This window comes from Thamnophis elegans, chromosome 3 (assembly GCF_009769535.1).
Source record: "Thamnophis elegans isolate rThaEle1 chromosome 3, rThaEle1.pri, whole genome shotgun sequence".
Lineage (NCBI taxonomy): Eukaryota > Metazoa > Chordata > Lepidosauria > Squamata > Colubridae > Thamnophis > Thamnophis elegans.
The window spans coordinates 98,129,211-98,145,947 of NC_045543.1; the positions used below are offsets into that span (position 1 = coordinate 98,129,211).

Here is a 16,737-nt window from a genome sequence, read left to right on the forward strand (position 1 = left end):
AAGCAATGAATCCGTTTCATTCTTTGTTGCCCTTTATCCGTTTCCTAAGATACCATTTTCCCGTTTTCTATGTCAAACCTTTAAAACAATCTTTTGTTCTCGATGAAGACATCTTTTTTTTCAACTGCCTTCTAAGTGCACCATTACCACCTTCTTCTAGCTTGTCAAAAACATGGATTATAATGCTAAGAATCTGTCTCTCGTACATTTCTGTAAAAGTCAAAATGAGGAGACGGGTAAAAACCACCAGGCTGCCCTCTCTAATATTTGCCAATACAAATACATAAATCAGCCCATTGCCAGAGATACAAATGCTAGTTTCTATTAGGAGCACAATGCCAATGTACACCTACCCCATTTCCGATGCGGACTGCACCTCCATTCAGTCTATAATATCCAGTAGCCTCCTGAATTCAATGACTGCACTACAGTTAGAGCCAATACAGCCACATTCCAATCACGTGGGTGCCCAGCCCAATTCAGCCAATGGCCTGCTTGTTTCGGAGAATGTAAAGACTATGGTTCATACCCAACGCTTCCTTTTTCCAACTCACCCTGACTCTTGTCAGTTTGCTGCCTGGACAATCTACACAGAGAGGGGAGGGGTAACTTGTCAACTGAAAACAGGAAAGGACACAACCTTTCCAGAGCAAAGAGAAAAACAAAATAAAATGGAGTCAGGGGAAATGTAATAGCTGGACTTGGGAAAAGAAACATCTAAATCAGAATTCTTTTATCCTATTTAGCTGGAGGATTTATCTCTGCATTGAGATGGGATTTTTCAGAGCAATATTTCTATATTAATGGCAATTGATAATGAACTCAAATTGTTACTATGGAAAAGAATTAGTTCCTTTGATTATAGTGAGAGCCACTTCAGGTCTGTTTTCTATTACTAATCCTGACAGTAATTTAATCCATTTAAATTTAAATTACAGGATCCTGATTTAGGATAGCTTGCTAACAAAAATTGCTTTCATTTCCTATTTATAAAATCAAGTTTCTGTAATAATGGTAAATTAATTTAAAATAGCTTAAAACGTTAAACACAAAAACAGTTTTTAAAGCAACATTGTCTATATTTTACAAAGTTATTTTTAGTTTGCTATAATTTATAAGAAAGTCTTCCTTAAGTAGACTATGGAGACATCCATCTAATTTTTTTGGCAACAATGTGGAAATTGTTTATCACTGCTCTTTGTGGTATGTTTTTATTATAATGGTTGGTTGTACAATCAGCCAGATGTTTAGATTTCCTAATGACTCGGGGTACATAGATTAATAATATTAAAGGTATCACTGTAGGATGTAAGCTGTTATAAGTAAAGCTGCCTTTTGCAATTGACTGATGGTGATTTTGTTAATGCCGATGTGTTCAAGTGATGCTCCAGCTGTTTAGAGTATCACCCAAGGAACCTATTACTATTGGTATTATCCTTTTTTGCCACAGTCATTCTACTTCTATTTGCAGGTCTTTTCATACTTTTCTACAGTTATTTCTCTTCTCTTCTGCTGTCTCCAGATATTGCCACACCCATTATCCAGACTTTCTTGTCCTTTCTTGTCAACAGTTTTTATGTCAGGAGTGTTGTGTAGCAGATGCTTATGTGTTTGGATGTTAAAGTCCAGACCGTTTCTTATTTTTCATTTTCTATTACTCTATTTGTGACTCCACCATTTCATGCTTGCAGATATTCCAATAAACCATTGTTGATATTTTCTTATGCTATTGTTTATAATCAATCTGTGCAATCTTATTGCAGCAGCTAACTACATGGCCCATTGTTTCTTCAGCTTCTTTGCTATCTGTTGTTGTCTTCTCAATTGTGGCTTTATGTGCATTTATTCTTAAGGCTTGTTTTTGTGACACCATAATCAGCCCCTTTCTTCAATTTCCCTGCTCTTAGCCATTGCCAGATCTTGTCCTTATCTACTTTGCCTGCTATTGTTTTTAGGTAATGGGCAATTTAATTTTTCTGGTATTCAGTAAGCTCTCATTGTATACTAGTTTCAAATGAATCTTTTTCACTGACCTCCAAATATTCTTCCTCCATGCCCACCTATGTATCTTGGTAAATTGAGTCTTGTCAAAATCATTGTATGGACGAAGGACATAAATTATTATTATTGTTGTTGTTTTCTTATCCAGTGCTTCTAAGTCTGCTTGAGTCCAGTTCGGTATTTCATCTGTATCTAATGACTGGGATTACCTGGGTGTTAATCACTTTGATGGCATTTGTGCCAATGAGTTTGGATTTTAAGATCTCCACTCTCATGATGTATTTATTACTAACCTTCTTCTTGACTTTAGTGTGCTTGTTATTGTTAGCTTGAAGGATGCTCAGATATTCCTAATGGTCATCTTCATTCAGATTCTTGATGTTATTTTAATATGTCATCTTGATTCTTTCAGTTTTCATTGTTTTTCTCCTGCTGATGTTAAAAGTGGTATATTTGTCCAGGCCAAACTCCACTGTAATATTTTGTCTGAATATAGGGGCAGTGTTGAGCAACAATTCTATTTCATATGGTTTTTTTCCATACAGATTCAGATTCTCCATCTAAAGAAGATAGCCTTGCAGATGATTTTGATGTTTGATAGCCATGGACTAACTTGTTCAGTACTGTTGATAGAGAAATAAATGCAATGACAAACAGTAGTAATCATAGTGAATCTATTTGAAAGATTCTACTCTCAATGTTAACCTCTACTATTTTTTCACCATTGACTAACAACCGTATCTTGCATTGTACCATTGATCTTTGTAAAAAGCTTCTTATGTTTCTACTGATTCTTATTATTTTCACGCATTTAATTATTCAGTCATGTGAAAAAAGAGCCAAAGGGACCCAGGGGAGCCTTCTTGTAATCACAATTGAAGCTACATTAAAATGGATATTTTTCTTACAGTTTTCCAAAATCATTAGGAACTGATCTTTTGTCCCACTACTGTTTGCATAATTTCTTTACTGGTCAGTTGGAAAAGGTTTATTTTCAATTAGATGCATCAGCTATTAAACCAGTTAATAATCTGAAAGTTACAGATAACCATGTAATTGGCCTACAGTTGCCTAGTGATGCATCTTTTGTTGGATCTTTCATTATCAGGAAGGTTTTGCCAGATATTAACCAATCTTCAATTTCACCACTTTGCAATATTTGTTAAACTGCTTGGCAATGAGTGGGTGAAGATCAGTTACTGTACATAAATGCAATTCATCTTCAACTGGTGCTGAAAAGTCCTTGATTTTCCTTGCCCTTTTCTTCACCATTTCTGCTGTTATTACAAGTTCTGTCATTTCAGCTTCACCCCCTCCCTCCCTCTTCACCTCCTTTATCCAATCTGCATTCATGTTGTATTACTTTGGGTCGTTCCAAAACTGTGCCCAGATCTGCATATGCATTCTTTGTAAGGTGTTAGCTGGTTCATTATAGTCTCTCCATTGATTGATTGGTAGAAATATTTTTGTTTTAACTGAAATTGGAAATACTGCCTGTAGCGTGCAATTCGAGCTTCATTCCTGTTGATTTTCTTGGCTATGGCTATTATCTGTTACTTTATTATTTCCAGCTCTTCCTTGGTCTTGTCTCTAGAAGGTATTTCTTGATCAGGTGTTACTTGGTCTTGTTCTTCAGTTTTTCTTCTTTCAATTGTTTTAACTTGCTTGCAATCTGATGTTGCTTCATGATCTTACTTTCCAACCTGATCATCCATTTTGATATTGACCTTTTTTCTTCCTTGCACATTTTGCATCCAAGATATTCAGTTATAATGGCAGTTAAGCTGCCCATCAGTTAATCTGTTTCTTGCAACTTGGTGATGCTTATATAGTATTGGCATCTTTTAATACTTAAGCTGTGTTTGTAACAAATTTCAATGCAGGCAACATTATTCTGTTATTTTTTTCTGCTGTTCTAGATGCTCAGTTATTCTTCATTTCTTTCTTTTCCAGTTAGATGACTTTGTTTTTTCTGAGGACAAGGTGGAGGAAAGGATGCCTGGTTTCAAAATGAAAATATAGTTCAATAGTGATGCTGGCTTTACTATCAACTCCCCCCTGGCTTGTCTCTACTGTCTAAACTACTTTTGGCAAACCTTTGATTTCTTTGCCCTAGGTAGACATTTGCAGCTCTCCCAATTCTACTCCTCTGAATACTTTATTTCATATTATAAATCAGGGTTGACCTACTAAGCTCTGTTTTATTATTTCTGTTACTGGATGTTTTTCTTTCCAGAACTGGTGCATTCTTTTCAGATATCCTCTTCTCTTTGTTGTGATTTGCAATAACAAATCATTATTTGTTTGTTTTTGGTCTTTGAATATTTGCCATGGGCAAGCAACTTTTCTTCCAGTAATTCTGCAACTGCTGCTCTGGTTGCTCAGCCAACAGTCCCAAGTCTTGTTAGCCCAGTTGTCACCAAAAGTCCAGGAACTCATGCACCTAGCATGGTCCTTATTGACCTGGGCAGAAACTGGTCCAATATAGGTTCCTGTAAATTACATTTTACCATATTGTTTATGGCACAGGCACTTCTTTGACTCTTCTGATGAGACCGTTTAGTATGCTTGAACCTCTGGCATATTTATCATCTTCCTAAGAGGACACAAGCTCCACTACCATATCAAGGTAGTCCCTCACATTGGGGGATTATTATATGTGGGTAGTCTACAGCTAGATTCATTGTCTGAGACTGAAACCTAATCATTCAAATCCTAATCAAGAACCTAAAAATTATAAAGGTAGCATCTAAGTATATAGACAGTTCCAAATAAGGTGGGTTTTTTGCTTAGTAGGGTGTCTAGATCTGAAAAATTAAGTATTTCCAGAAATCAAGGAAGTCTTTTAGATATAACTCTGAGGGCTCAAAGCACGATTGGTATAACAACAGATTTCTTTTTTCATAAGTGTTTTAACTTTGGTCTGCAAGTTCAAGTATTTTTGTATTATTACTTTCATGGTTTAGTCCTCGAGTGTCAAACTCGCCACATCACATTGCCGTCAGGTGACATTTTGCAACATTTTCCCCATTCACAGAACTGGGGCATGTGGCCTGTGCATGCCGCATCTGGCCATCAGTTTGACACCCCTGTTCTAGTCTGTAGCTCTGGTATATTCCCAATGACCTCTCAAAAGACATTATTTATACTACCTCTCCATCAAAACAACATTTTATTGAACAGGTATTACTTATATAAACTGGATTCCATAAACCTCAACAATTTGTTGAACACTCTGGTTTTTGTTTTTTGACATATAAAGTGTGGTTAATTGTAAAGATAATATTTCTCTTAAAATGAGCTTGACTCCTAGTGATTGCATAAACATGTCTAAGTTTTTGCAAAAATACATACATGGATTGCTGTTATATCCTTCTGAGCTAGGTTTTTTTTTTCAAAATTTCCAGTCTTGCCTGTATCACTGGGCTTTGGAGTTTTTTTTGTGTTAGCCAGGGATACCGATGTGGCTGGCTGCCTCTGTGAAAGGATTTTTTTGGGGTGGTGTTATCTTGCCCGTGGGACGCCTGAATGCCAGTAGGCAATCAGGGAGGCACCTTTCCTGTCCCTACGTTGTTTATTCGCTCACAGGAATCAAGCCACTGAGCTGATGTCCTTAGTGGAGCGCAGGTTCAGCATCTTTATCACATGAGCCACCATGACCTTATATCACTGATAATCTCAAATCATCAATCTAAGAACTAGTGAAGTTCAACCTGATATAGCTTTTCAAGATCATTCTGAATCAACTGGTGGGGGTAGGCAAACTAACTACATGCAGGGTATAATTCTTGCAGTTATCAAAAAGCTCCATGCAGCACAATAAAACTGATTAACAAGTAATCACACAGAGATCATCTTTCCAAATGGAAATCCATGATTCACTCTGAATAAACCATAATTAGATAGATTCACAGAATTGTTGGCTTCACACAACCCTATTAAATCAAAGACATATATTTGGGTTTTGAACATGAAAACTGTGTTGTACTGCGGTTATCTCCAGTTCCAGTTCTAAAGTTCCCAATGGCCCAAGAGTGTATTACCAAAATTCCAAAGGAGAAAGACTGGAGAACAAAACCTCAAGTAGCAGTAAAAAAATATATTATCTGAAATCCCAAATTATTTGGAAAATTATTTTATCAAATACACTACAAAATAAAAAGCATATTCCTAATTAGCTTCAAGAATTTTATAAATGAAATAAAACTGTGTATACATAATAGGAAAGTTTATGTTTGACACATCCATGAACCAGCAAAATGGGGTTACAGGATTGCAAAGTACTAGCTCAAGGCAGTTTACAATTTTGACCTAGGCCAGTGATGGCTGACATTTTTGCCATCACGGGCCAAAAGTGGGGAACGCACAGGGGGGGCTCCTGCTCGGATGTGTCCACACCCATAATTCTATGCGTGACACCCCCCACATGCATATACGCGACCGCCCCCCCCCACTATTGGCACATGATGGACCTGGTTTTTGCCCTCCCCAGGCTCCAGAGGCTTTCTAGGAGCCTGGGGAAAGCAAATATGGCCTCCCCAGCACCCCCAGAGGGGGAAAAACGGCCTGATGGGCAACCCCTCCTCAGGCCAGGCAGAGCACCACTCACCGACCTAGCGGTATCCCAAAGGTGCCAAGCCGGGGGGGGGGGGCAAAGGCGCTTGTGTGGCTTGACACCTTTGAAATACTGCTAGGTCGGTGAGTGGCGCTCTGTCTGGCCAGAGAGGGGACTTGCCAGGCGGCTGCTCTCTTGCGAGCAGTCTCCCGAAGTGCCAGGCACAGCCTAAGCAACAAACAGCTGTGTTGCGCTGTCACAGCAGCCATGAGGTGACCACACTCACGAGAAGCTGCCTGGCAACCCCCCTCTCCAGTCAAGCTCTCTCAAAGGTGCCAAGCCACGGGAACTAGGGGAGGATAGGTGCTCACCTCCCAGCCTCACTACAACCTGGGCCACCTCTTCCTGCAGGGCTAGTGCACCGGTGCTGCTGCCGCCGCCATCCCAACACTGAGGATGGCTTCTTCTGCAGCTTCCAAACCCCAGAAGTCTGCTGCCAGCTCTTCCAACAGCCGGAGCAGAGAGTCTTCCGGCAGCCGGCCCACAACCATAGAGTGCATTCCCAGACCGGCAGCAGATTTCTGGGGTTTGGAAGCCACAGAAGAAGCCATTCTCAGTGCTGAGATGGTGGCGACGGTGCCCTGGTCCTGCAGTACAGGTGGCCCAGGGCATGGTGAGGCAAGCGAGCGGGGGCGGAACAGGTACTCATGCAACCCTCCTCTCCAGCCGGGCAGAGCGCCACTTACCGACCCAGCAGTATCCCGAAGGTGCCAAGCTGCACGTGCACCTGTTTCCTCCCGGGCTCCCACGACTTGGCACCTTCAAGGCGCTAGTTGTCACTTATAAAGCCCTTCATGGTATTGGACCTGGGTACTTGAGAGACCGCCTGCTGCCAATTACCTCCAATAGACCGATTAGATCCCACAGATTAGGCCTCCTCCGAATTCCATCCGCTGGCCAATGCTGACTGGCGACTACCCGGAGGAGAGCCTTCTCTGTGGCTGCTCCGACCCTCTGGAACGAGCTCCCCGTGGAGATTCGAACCCTCACCACCCTCCAGGCCTTCCGCAAAGCCCTTAAAACCTGGCTGTTCCGACAGGCCTGGGGCTAAAGAGCTTTTGCCCCCCTCCTCGAATGGTATGACTGTTGTGTGCTTTTAAATTGTGTATTGTTATGTTCGTCTTTTTTATTCCCTGTCTGTACTCCCTTCCCTGATTTGAATTGTGAGCCGCCCTGAGTCCCCTTCGGGGAAAAGGGCGGCATATAAATGTAATAAATCCAATCCAAATCCAACCTTCAGGATACCATTGGGTCGGTAAGTGACGCTCTGCCCAGCTGGAGAGGGTGGTTGCTGGGCAGCTGCTCGTGAATGTGGTCACTTCACGGCTGCTGAGTTGCGCTGCTGTGTCAGCTTAACACAGCCGTTTGCCCCTGAGGCTGTTCCCAGCTCTTCGGGAGCCCACTCGCAAAACAGCAGCCACCTGGCAACCCCAAAACAATAAGCCCCCCTGATAATAAGGCCCAGGCCATAGTTGGAGGGGGTGTCAAAACAAAATAAGACCCTGTCTTATTTTTGGGGAAACATGGTATATAACAATAAGAAAACTAGGCACATAAATCCTCATCAATTTTGCAATAAAACAATTCAGACCATCACATAAAAAACTGTCAATTCCAACTCCACCTACTCCAGTTAAACCACTAATCAGATAGACACACATAAATCCTGTACAATATCCAGCTTCCTACTTTATTAAGGTCACCAATACTACCTGAAATCAACGCTACGGAGTCTTCTTCACCCTCCTTTCCCCATACTGGCCCATAAATATATTTGAGTGACATATTTGTATATAAAGAATTTTCAAGTAATACCAGTATAAAGTGTGAAAATAATAGCTTTTCATTCCATTTGTTTGAAAATCTATGTATAATATTATAAACATTTCTTTTATTTAAATATAATGAATTCGGATTTATATTTAGAGTATGTCCAATGACTTGCTGATAAATGTAATTAATTTATATTATATATGGTCTATGATCTAGATATATCTGAATCCAACTGTTTATATTTAATTGCACTAATCAAACATCTAGGTATGATATTTATTTTAATAATAAATAAATAAATAAGTAAATAAATAAATCTAGGTATGATAATCCACCTGATAGGAATGAAAAACAGGGAATTTTTCAAATGGCAAGAATTGTCATAAAATGGTTACTATTTCAAGAATTCTATTTTAAAAGTGTAATAATATATTTTAAAACAAGATGTGATATCACTGAGTTTTCCACAGAAAAGAAAAGGAAACAAAATATATGAAAAAGTTTTCTTGCATTTGTCAGTTATTTACAAAAATAATTTTATATTATCTAATATGGCTTGAAAACAAATTAGATAAAATATATTGATTTGTATTTGTGGTAATAATTCAAATTTGTGCTTATTTGCAATCACAGTCAAATTACAAGAGAACCCTGTCTTGCCTATATAACTAATTATGCTCCATTCTAAATTCTGAAATATTTTGAATTCTAACTTCATACAAGAAATTAATTTATGAATAGAAAACATGAAAAAGCTTCTTATCAGAAAAATTTAATTAAAGGCAGAAACAGTGATGTTTTCAAACTTGCCAAAAGAACATAATTAGCCATTTCATTTTATAACACAAATGGAATGCAAATATTATTGCCAGGTCCAGTGGGTTCAGTCTGCAATAATGTGAAAACAACCACTAGCATAAAATATACATATATTACATCTACATCAACTATGTGGCAACTGCAGTGATAGAAGCTGGGAATGTAAACAAGATAAAATTAATTTTATGCACAAATAGTAGAAATAACTGGGACCAGCTGTAGCACTACACTAATAATTACATACTTTTTTATATGACAGTCTTACTTTAAAATGAAGATAAAGTGATTCAATACATAAATAATTGAGAAAATACCAGTTATTATCATTGGGGGAAAAAACTTAACTGAGTAGACTTAACTCAGTCTTTAACCTAATATTTTCTGCCATTTAGTTAACTATTCCAGGGCCAGTTTTGATATATAGGTAGATGTATTTATAAAACATAAAATTAAAATTTATATTTAAAGCAATGTTATACATTAATGCTATAAAATACACCCAATTTTAATCTTTATACAATTACTAATTTAATGTAATACAACCAAAGACTTTTCTGAAGCAATTATTTCAATAGCTGAAGTTAAGACATTTTGTTCCTCAGTAGAAATAATAGCATAAAGACCTACTTTTTCATGCTAACAGAGATACACAAACTCACTGCTTAAAGAGGACAAGAACTTTTTCCCCCATTCAATTTACTCTTTTAAATGCATTACACTTGAAACATTTTTGGAAAAAACTTCATGAACCAAGTCCAGTTCTCAAGGTCTAACAATGACATCTAATTAGTGAGCTGCCACTTGAGCTGGCAACAAAAAGTTAGTGAAATACAGAGTTCCACATTAATTCAATATCACATAGGCTATAACATAAGTAATAAAAAGTAAATTCTTACATATGAAATAAAACCAAAAAAATACTGTTAATATAAAGAATTTCTTTTATAATTTTAAAATCTTAATTTGCTAACCTTACTCATTGAAGAAAATTCCCATACTTGCGCCTTGGTTGTTATTGTGCAAAAAGCTTTCACAAAGTTCAAAAACAGCATAAGAAAATTCCTAATTTTCATACTCCCCCTACTCCCAAAGTATTATGAATTGAAGAAAAATCCAAGTGCTCTCAAAATTCTTCCACAAAATTGACTGATACACTGGCTCAATATGGCAATGTATCTTTCACCATAGCTGGGTATCTATCCAAAATGCTACATCAGAACATCAATGCTCATAATGATTATCTCACATTACATGTTATGCAGTTGAAGTAATACTGGAAGTAATTCACATATCACTTTCAGTCACCATAAAGCCAGTCACAGTTGTACAATTCTATACATTCTTTCTACTATAGTTTTAGCTTGTTGTAAAAGGATTACGACTACCAACAAAAAGTGAAAATCTGAAATACAAAATTGCCAAATATACAGGCAGCAAGACTTAAGAAGACTCCATATTGTCTCTGTTAATGTAAACCCTGTTTTATTAACCATTTAGAAATACATTTAAAATAATGAACAAGGATGATTTGGAATGTTTTTGTACTGTTTCAAGTTCTTCAGCAATGATGGTTAATATAAAGTAAGGAAAGCATTTATAATATAGGCTGGTACTGATTGAAGAATTGATATAAATGGAAGGTTCTCCGAGAATATGTACTGAAACCATGTTTTTTAATATGTTTCTAAGTGATCTAATCTGGGTGAGAAATGAAGTGATTGCAGATTCAGACAGCATCATTAAAATAAATTAGGTCTAAAAGGAACATTCAAAATGGAGGACTGGCTTCAAAAGCAACAAAAATTAAATGTACACAAATAATACACAGTGGGTCAGCACCTTCAAAAAAAACCCAAATAACACATATACAAGTAGTCCTTGGTGTATAACAGCTTTTGATTGTAAGTTATTGTGCCATAGGTTGAATCACCTATTGACTTGACACAATTTTTGGACCTTTTTATGGTGGTTGTTAAGCAAAGGAAATGGTTGTAAATCCAAATCGTGTGATCATTAAGCAAATCGATTCAATAGGCATTTCGGGAAAGTGCACTTTGTGCTCTTTTCTTCTAGGGCTCTCTCCTGCTCCACTGTACTTTTCCTACCGTCCAGGCCATTCAAAGGCAGACATGCTGTTTCTCGGGGGTGGGCTTAGGGTTATGGTCTAATGTAGATTGGATATAAGCAATTTATTTTCAGTTATCCCAGTTACATTTTCAGAAAACCCCTTATATACAGTCAATAAACTGCTGTTGATGGGAAAGCCCCTTTTCACAGCTGGAAAGATCTAGATAGAAATTGATCTATGATGTTAGACATGCAAAGCTGCCACAAACTTGGAGACAAAAAATGGAAAAGATCATGTGGAAATAATTTTTCTCTGTCTCATGTTATTCAAAAGCACTACAGCAAAGAAACACCATTAAATGTTTATCATTCACCCTACATCTATCAATAGATCAATCTTCCAGAAATAAAATACTCACTGTATCAGATAAATCTTGTCATAGTCAAACTGATTTTTAACTTTGGTTCAGTACTGAGAAACTATGTTAGTTGTGCATCCAAGCAACATAGTGATTAATTAGAAGTAACGTAGGGTTATAGGTTTCCAACAACTTTCATATTAATGGTAACTCTATACATAACAGCAACATATTATTCGCACATTCAATAGTGCTTACTATTAATCGCATCAAAGCAAGTTAATGTAAGAATAAAAGTAGTCTAACAACAGATGTCACCATTGAATAACCTTCACCAAATATATCACAATATTACACTTACCTGAAGAACGAAAGTTAGATTCCCTCTGCCTCCATACAATATGATATCTAAGTAGACAAAATATGTAATGGAAGGATTAGCACAAACAAGCCCTGATTCAATAAAATCATGAAAACTTGAAAAATCTGAATAATTCTAACACTGACACTCAGTGAACCAATATATTGATTTAATAAAATGCAACTTATCTCATTCCCTTCCCATCAGCTCAGTTTCTTTACAATACTAATAATTCTATAAAGATTAAAATTCAAGGTTAAACATATTAGAAACTTATTTGTTCATTAATCACAACTCCTGGCATTGTATTAAAAATGAATTACTTTCTTTGCCATTAGATTATTTCAAAATGCATTTTTATTGGCCATGTGAATTTTATAAAACTCCTTTATAAAAGAGATCTATGATACTACTGTATACCGGCCAAATACAGTTCATTCTATTTGGTAATAATTCTCTAAGTTTCAAACATAAGATATTCCTCATGTTTGATTGAAGATGCTAAAAACAGAACCTAGGACCTAAAGAGTATGCATGTGCTACTATTGAATTATAGAAATCTCACAATCATTTCAACTAAGTGCATTGTACCCATCAGGACTAGAAAGTACTAAGAATATAACAGTTTGGTGTACATCCTCTTGGAATTTAGTAATCTTCAAATTAGGCAAACACTGTAGGTGTCAAAGAAGTTATTTTATCTAGGGTGTACAGTGTTTGAAATAGCTCTGACCCAGATAAAAATTGCTACTTTATTAAACTTATATATGAACTGTAAGAGGAAGGGGACTCACCACTCTCAAGTTGAGAATAGCAATAGCACTTAGACTTATATACCGCTTCACAGTGCTTTATAGTCCTCTCTAAGTTTAAGAGCATCAGCATATTGCTCCCAACAATCTGGGTCCCCATAATAGTAAGGATAAAGTTTTAAGAGTCAAGTGAATGTTACTGAGAGTAAAAATCCTCACTTCCGTAAATAATAGAGGTATTACTGACTATAGCAAATCAAGACAAACTGTGCCCACATTAAGCCTATTCTACAGCTCAAAATGTACCCAACAAGATTTTTTGACAAGATTCTTAAACAAGTGTTTCTTTGTATACACCTGTAATTCACCTGTTAGTTACCCTCCACAGTCCTCAACTCACCCCATACTATCTAACTTACTACGGGGCCCTTCTTCCTAAAAATCCCTACCCAGGTTCTCCCGTATAAGAAAACCTTAAGATTCCTGGAAGGGAACAAAAGCCTATTATCCGATCCAGCATCCTGTTTCCCTTCGAGGGCTAAGTTAAACGCTTAGGGGGAAGTCGCCCAAACAGGAAACGAGCTTCTTACGAGACGACACCGGACCCCAACCCTCCGTATCATTATTATTTTTAGCCCACAGGTACATCGTATTTATTTACCAAGAACGTCAAGCTCCGTCTCCGAATCGCGCAGAATTGCCATGCTTAGATTTTTCAGAACCCAGCCAGACAATGGGGCGATAATGTCTGCGATCCCCGTAAAAGTGGGAGGATCTGAAAAGGCGCAACGCCCCTTAAAAGGCAGGATCGCTTTGGTTGGCAAGTCTATACCTCAAGACTGCCAAAGCCAAGGCTAAGAGACGACAAAAAGGTGGAGAAAAAAAAGGAAAGGAAGGCAGCCGTGTTCTTCGCAGCCGCCGTGACCGGGGAGAAGGCACATGTCCGCCCAGAGACGGAGGCCGCCGACGGCACACACTCACCTGCCCACCTCGTCGCACTCCACACCCAAAGGCGCCGCAGCCTCCGCAGCTCCCCGAACTCTGCCGCCGCCTCCGTCGCGGCCGGTGCTCGGGGGACTCGGCCCCACCAAGGAACCAGAAGATGACCGCCCACACATCCGGGGCGCCGGGCAGGCCCTACGGGACACTGCTTACAAGCGGCGGGGACAGCGGGCAGAAGGGGCAATAGTATCCCTTGTCCCGCCACCTTGACCCCGCATTTCCGAAGAGCACAGTGAGCGAGAAATCCTCCCCGCTCGGCACGATTCTTGCTCCAATCGCTATCAGATTTTCGCCGGCCTTTTTTGCCTTCCCCGTAGTCCTACCTGCGGCCGTCACCGCCCCCTTTCTTCCCCCACTGCAACTCCCTCAGCAGCTCTCCGCCGCCATCTTGCTTAGGGAGCCTACTTCGGACGCATGCGCGATACTTTGAAATCCCAGCTCCGAAAAGGCTTTGGCTTGCTTCTGGGTAGGGTTAACCGGGATGAGCAAGAAAGAGCCGAGTGCGCCTGCGCTGACTCACACCTGCCGTGTGACAGAAAAGAGACCCACGGCTAGTAAGGGCGCGCGCGCGGGCGGAGCTTCGTTTTATTCGTGGCTTGTCTTGAAGCTGCAGAAAAGGAGGTGTGGAGCGGTGTTTGAGGTCAGCACGCCGGCTGCCCTTTTAGGTTTACGAGCTTGAAAGTTTGAGAAAGTATATGAGAAGAACAGGGTTGAAATGAGTTTGGGTTCTTACAAAGATAAAGCAGTTGGTCTGTGATGCAGATAACTAATTCTACAGAATGTCCCAAAGGTGCTTTTCAAGAGGCAACTGGACTTTCTGTTTTTTCTCTGAAGACGTTTCGCTTCTCATCTAAGAAGCTTCTTCAGTTCTTTCTACAAAAAAGAATCTTGAAGGGTCAGTGAACATCTGGAACATTCCAGATATGTTGGATTCTAATTCCCATTATTCAAATAAAGAATCTAAACTTCCTATTATCTTATCCAACTATTTAGTATTTTGCCTTTATTTAAAAACGTATGTGTTTACAGGTATGTCATGGTAAATAAAATTAAAAATAGAAGGAGGTGCATATATCATGATCTGATTCATATATTGTACTGAGTTATTGTTTGCTGATTAAGTCAAAATAACTGGATTGTGTTTTGTACAGAATCAGAAATCAAACTGCAATGCTAGGCTTATATTTTCAAGGCAAAAATGAAGAAATTACATTAGGGTGTAATACAGTATAATGTACAAACCTGGCTGTTGGATATCTGAGTCTGAGCAAAAAAAACAACAACTAAATATGTCACCTTCCTCTTTTTATTTATCTTTGTGTCATCAAGCTACCCTAGCTTGATGGCACATAATCATTATTCTGTTCAGGAAGAAAACCTATTTTTGTGTGAAATATCTAGAAATCTGGACAGTAAAATGTGTTGAAAATTCAGTAATTAGGAAAGACAACATTGAAGCAATTTTGAAGTTGCTAAAATCATTGCATAGTTAAAACAGACAACTTGTATTTAATTGTATGTCTTCAATATATATATGAATAAGAACCCCAGCTCCGTGAAGGGAAAAAAAACATCACTAAACATCATGTGATGGCAATGTGATGCCGTGAGTTTGACACCTGTGATGTATGTCCTCGCCACATAAGCTAAGTTGTAATGAAGTTGATGGGTAAGTGAAAGTTGTAGATGGCTGCAGACAGACCAACGTGCACACCTCTCAAATCCCAACCCAACTATGTGTTGTAAGGAGATGCACATCTTGCATTCTAATTGGTTGATCTGACTTCCTGTTCTGTGCTTTGCTATTTGAGTGCCTTTTAGCCAAAGTATTACATTTGCAGAAACATAAATTGAACAGCTATGCAACCATCCCCGAATGCTAAATACATTCGTTCTCTGATGTGCACTAGCAGAGAACTCTGTTCAACCCTTAAAGAGTTTGAATGGAATTCTTGCAGGATATATTGTACAGATATAACAAAATAACAGAGTTGGAAGGATCCTTGGAGGTCTTCTAATGCAACCCTCTGTTCAGGCAAAAAACCCTATATTATTTTAGACAAATTGTTGTCCAATCCTTTTTAAAATATCCAATGTTGGAGAATTCACAACTTCTAGAGGCAATTGTTCTACTGATTAATTGTTCTAACTGTCAGGAAATTTCTCTTAGTCCTAGGTTTCTTCTGTCCTAGAATATATATATTCTGGTCCTTCATTAAAGCTGCAATCCCCTTTAAATTAACTTGGCAATATAGTATTTATGCTTTACCTAAATGTATGCCTAAGTGAACATGTATAGAATTGTTTGTAAATATTATTGTATCTTCTAACAGCATGTCATTGTCCGTAATAAAAAAAATGACGCCCTGATCACTTTCACAATATAAAATTACTCATACTTTTTATGTTGATTGTTCAACACCATCAATAATTTTAACTGAGTCACAGACATTTGTGCTTTAATAATAACTGGCAGTCTGATTGCCCTGCCTAATTTTTATGAGTGTGCTTTCTTTGTAATGCCACTAGAAACTGGCATTATAACAAAGACTTTCTTTTAAAGTTTCCAAATATAGATTAAGTCCTCCCACAACCTTAGTTAGATTTGTCTCATTTGGTGTAATAAAGAAGTTACTGTTCTTGGTTCATAGCTAAGATTCTTTTCACTGAGTAATAGTATAAAAAGTATTGCCTCTATCAGAATAAGAGTGCATTCAAAATCTAATCTATATTTGAAATTTACCAGTGGAAAAGCAAGCCAGAAGTGAAATATTCTGTTTATCCCTAAATTCTCCTGTTTAGGGAGTTTGCTTTTCTTTTAAATACAAGTTCACATTCAATGGATGTTACATGCAGTTTAACTTGTAAAATAAAGCCATCACATACCGTATATACCATTCTTGTGCTTCCAACAATCATGCATTATTATGTGACCAAATTTCTATAACTTCTAGCTCTCTGTATCTGTTTAGTATTCAGAACTTTATT

General features: G+C 38.2%; 1 protein-coding gene across 4 annotated transcripts in view; it reads right to left on the minus strand.

Annotated features, from left to right (window-relative positions):
- Positions 1 to 14,744, minus strand: part of APC (APC regulator of WNT signaling pathway) — a 92,435-nt gene extending 77,691 nt beyond the window's left edge. The window contains exons 1-2 of one of the 4 annotated variants that reach the window (XM_032212634.1): positions 14,073 to 14,744; positions 11,996 to 12,042 (exon numbers count right to left, since the gene is read on the minus strand). The gene's annotated coding sequence lies outside the window, so the exon portion shown is untranslated. Of the gene's footprint in view, positions 1 to 11,995; positions 12,043 to 13,408; positions 13,474 to 13,728 lie in introns of those variants that run through there. The other 3 variants (XM_032212635.1, XM_032212631.1, XM_032212632.1) reach the window with 3 other exon arrangements.
- Between the last annotated feature and the right edge of the window lie 1,993 nt (positions 14,745 to 16,737).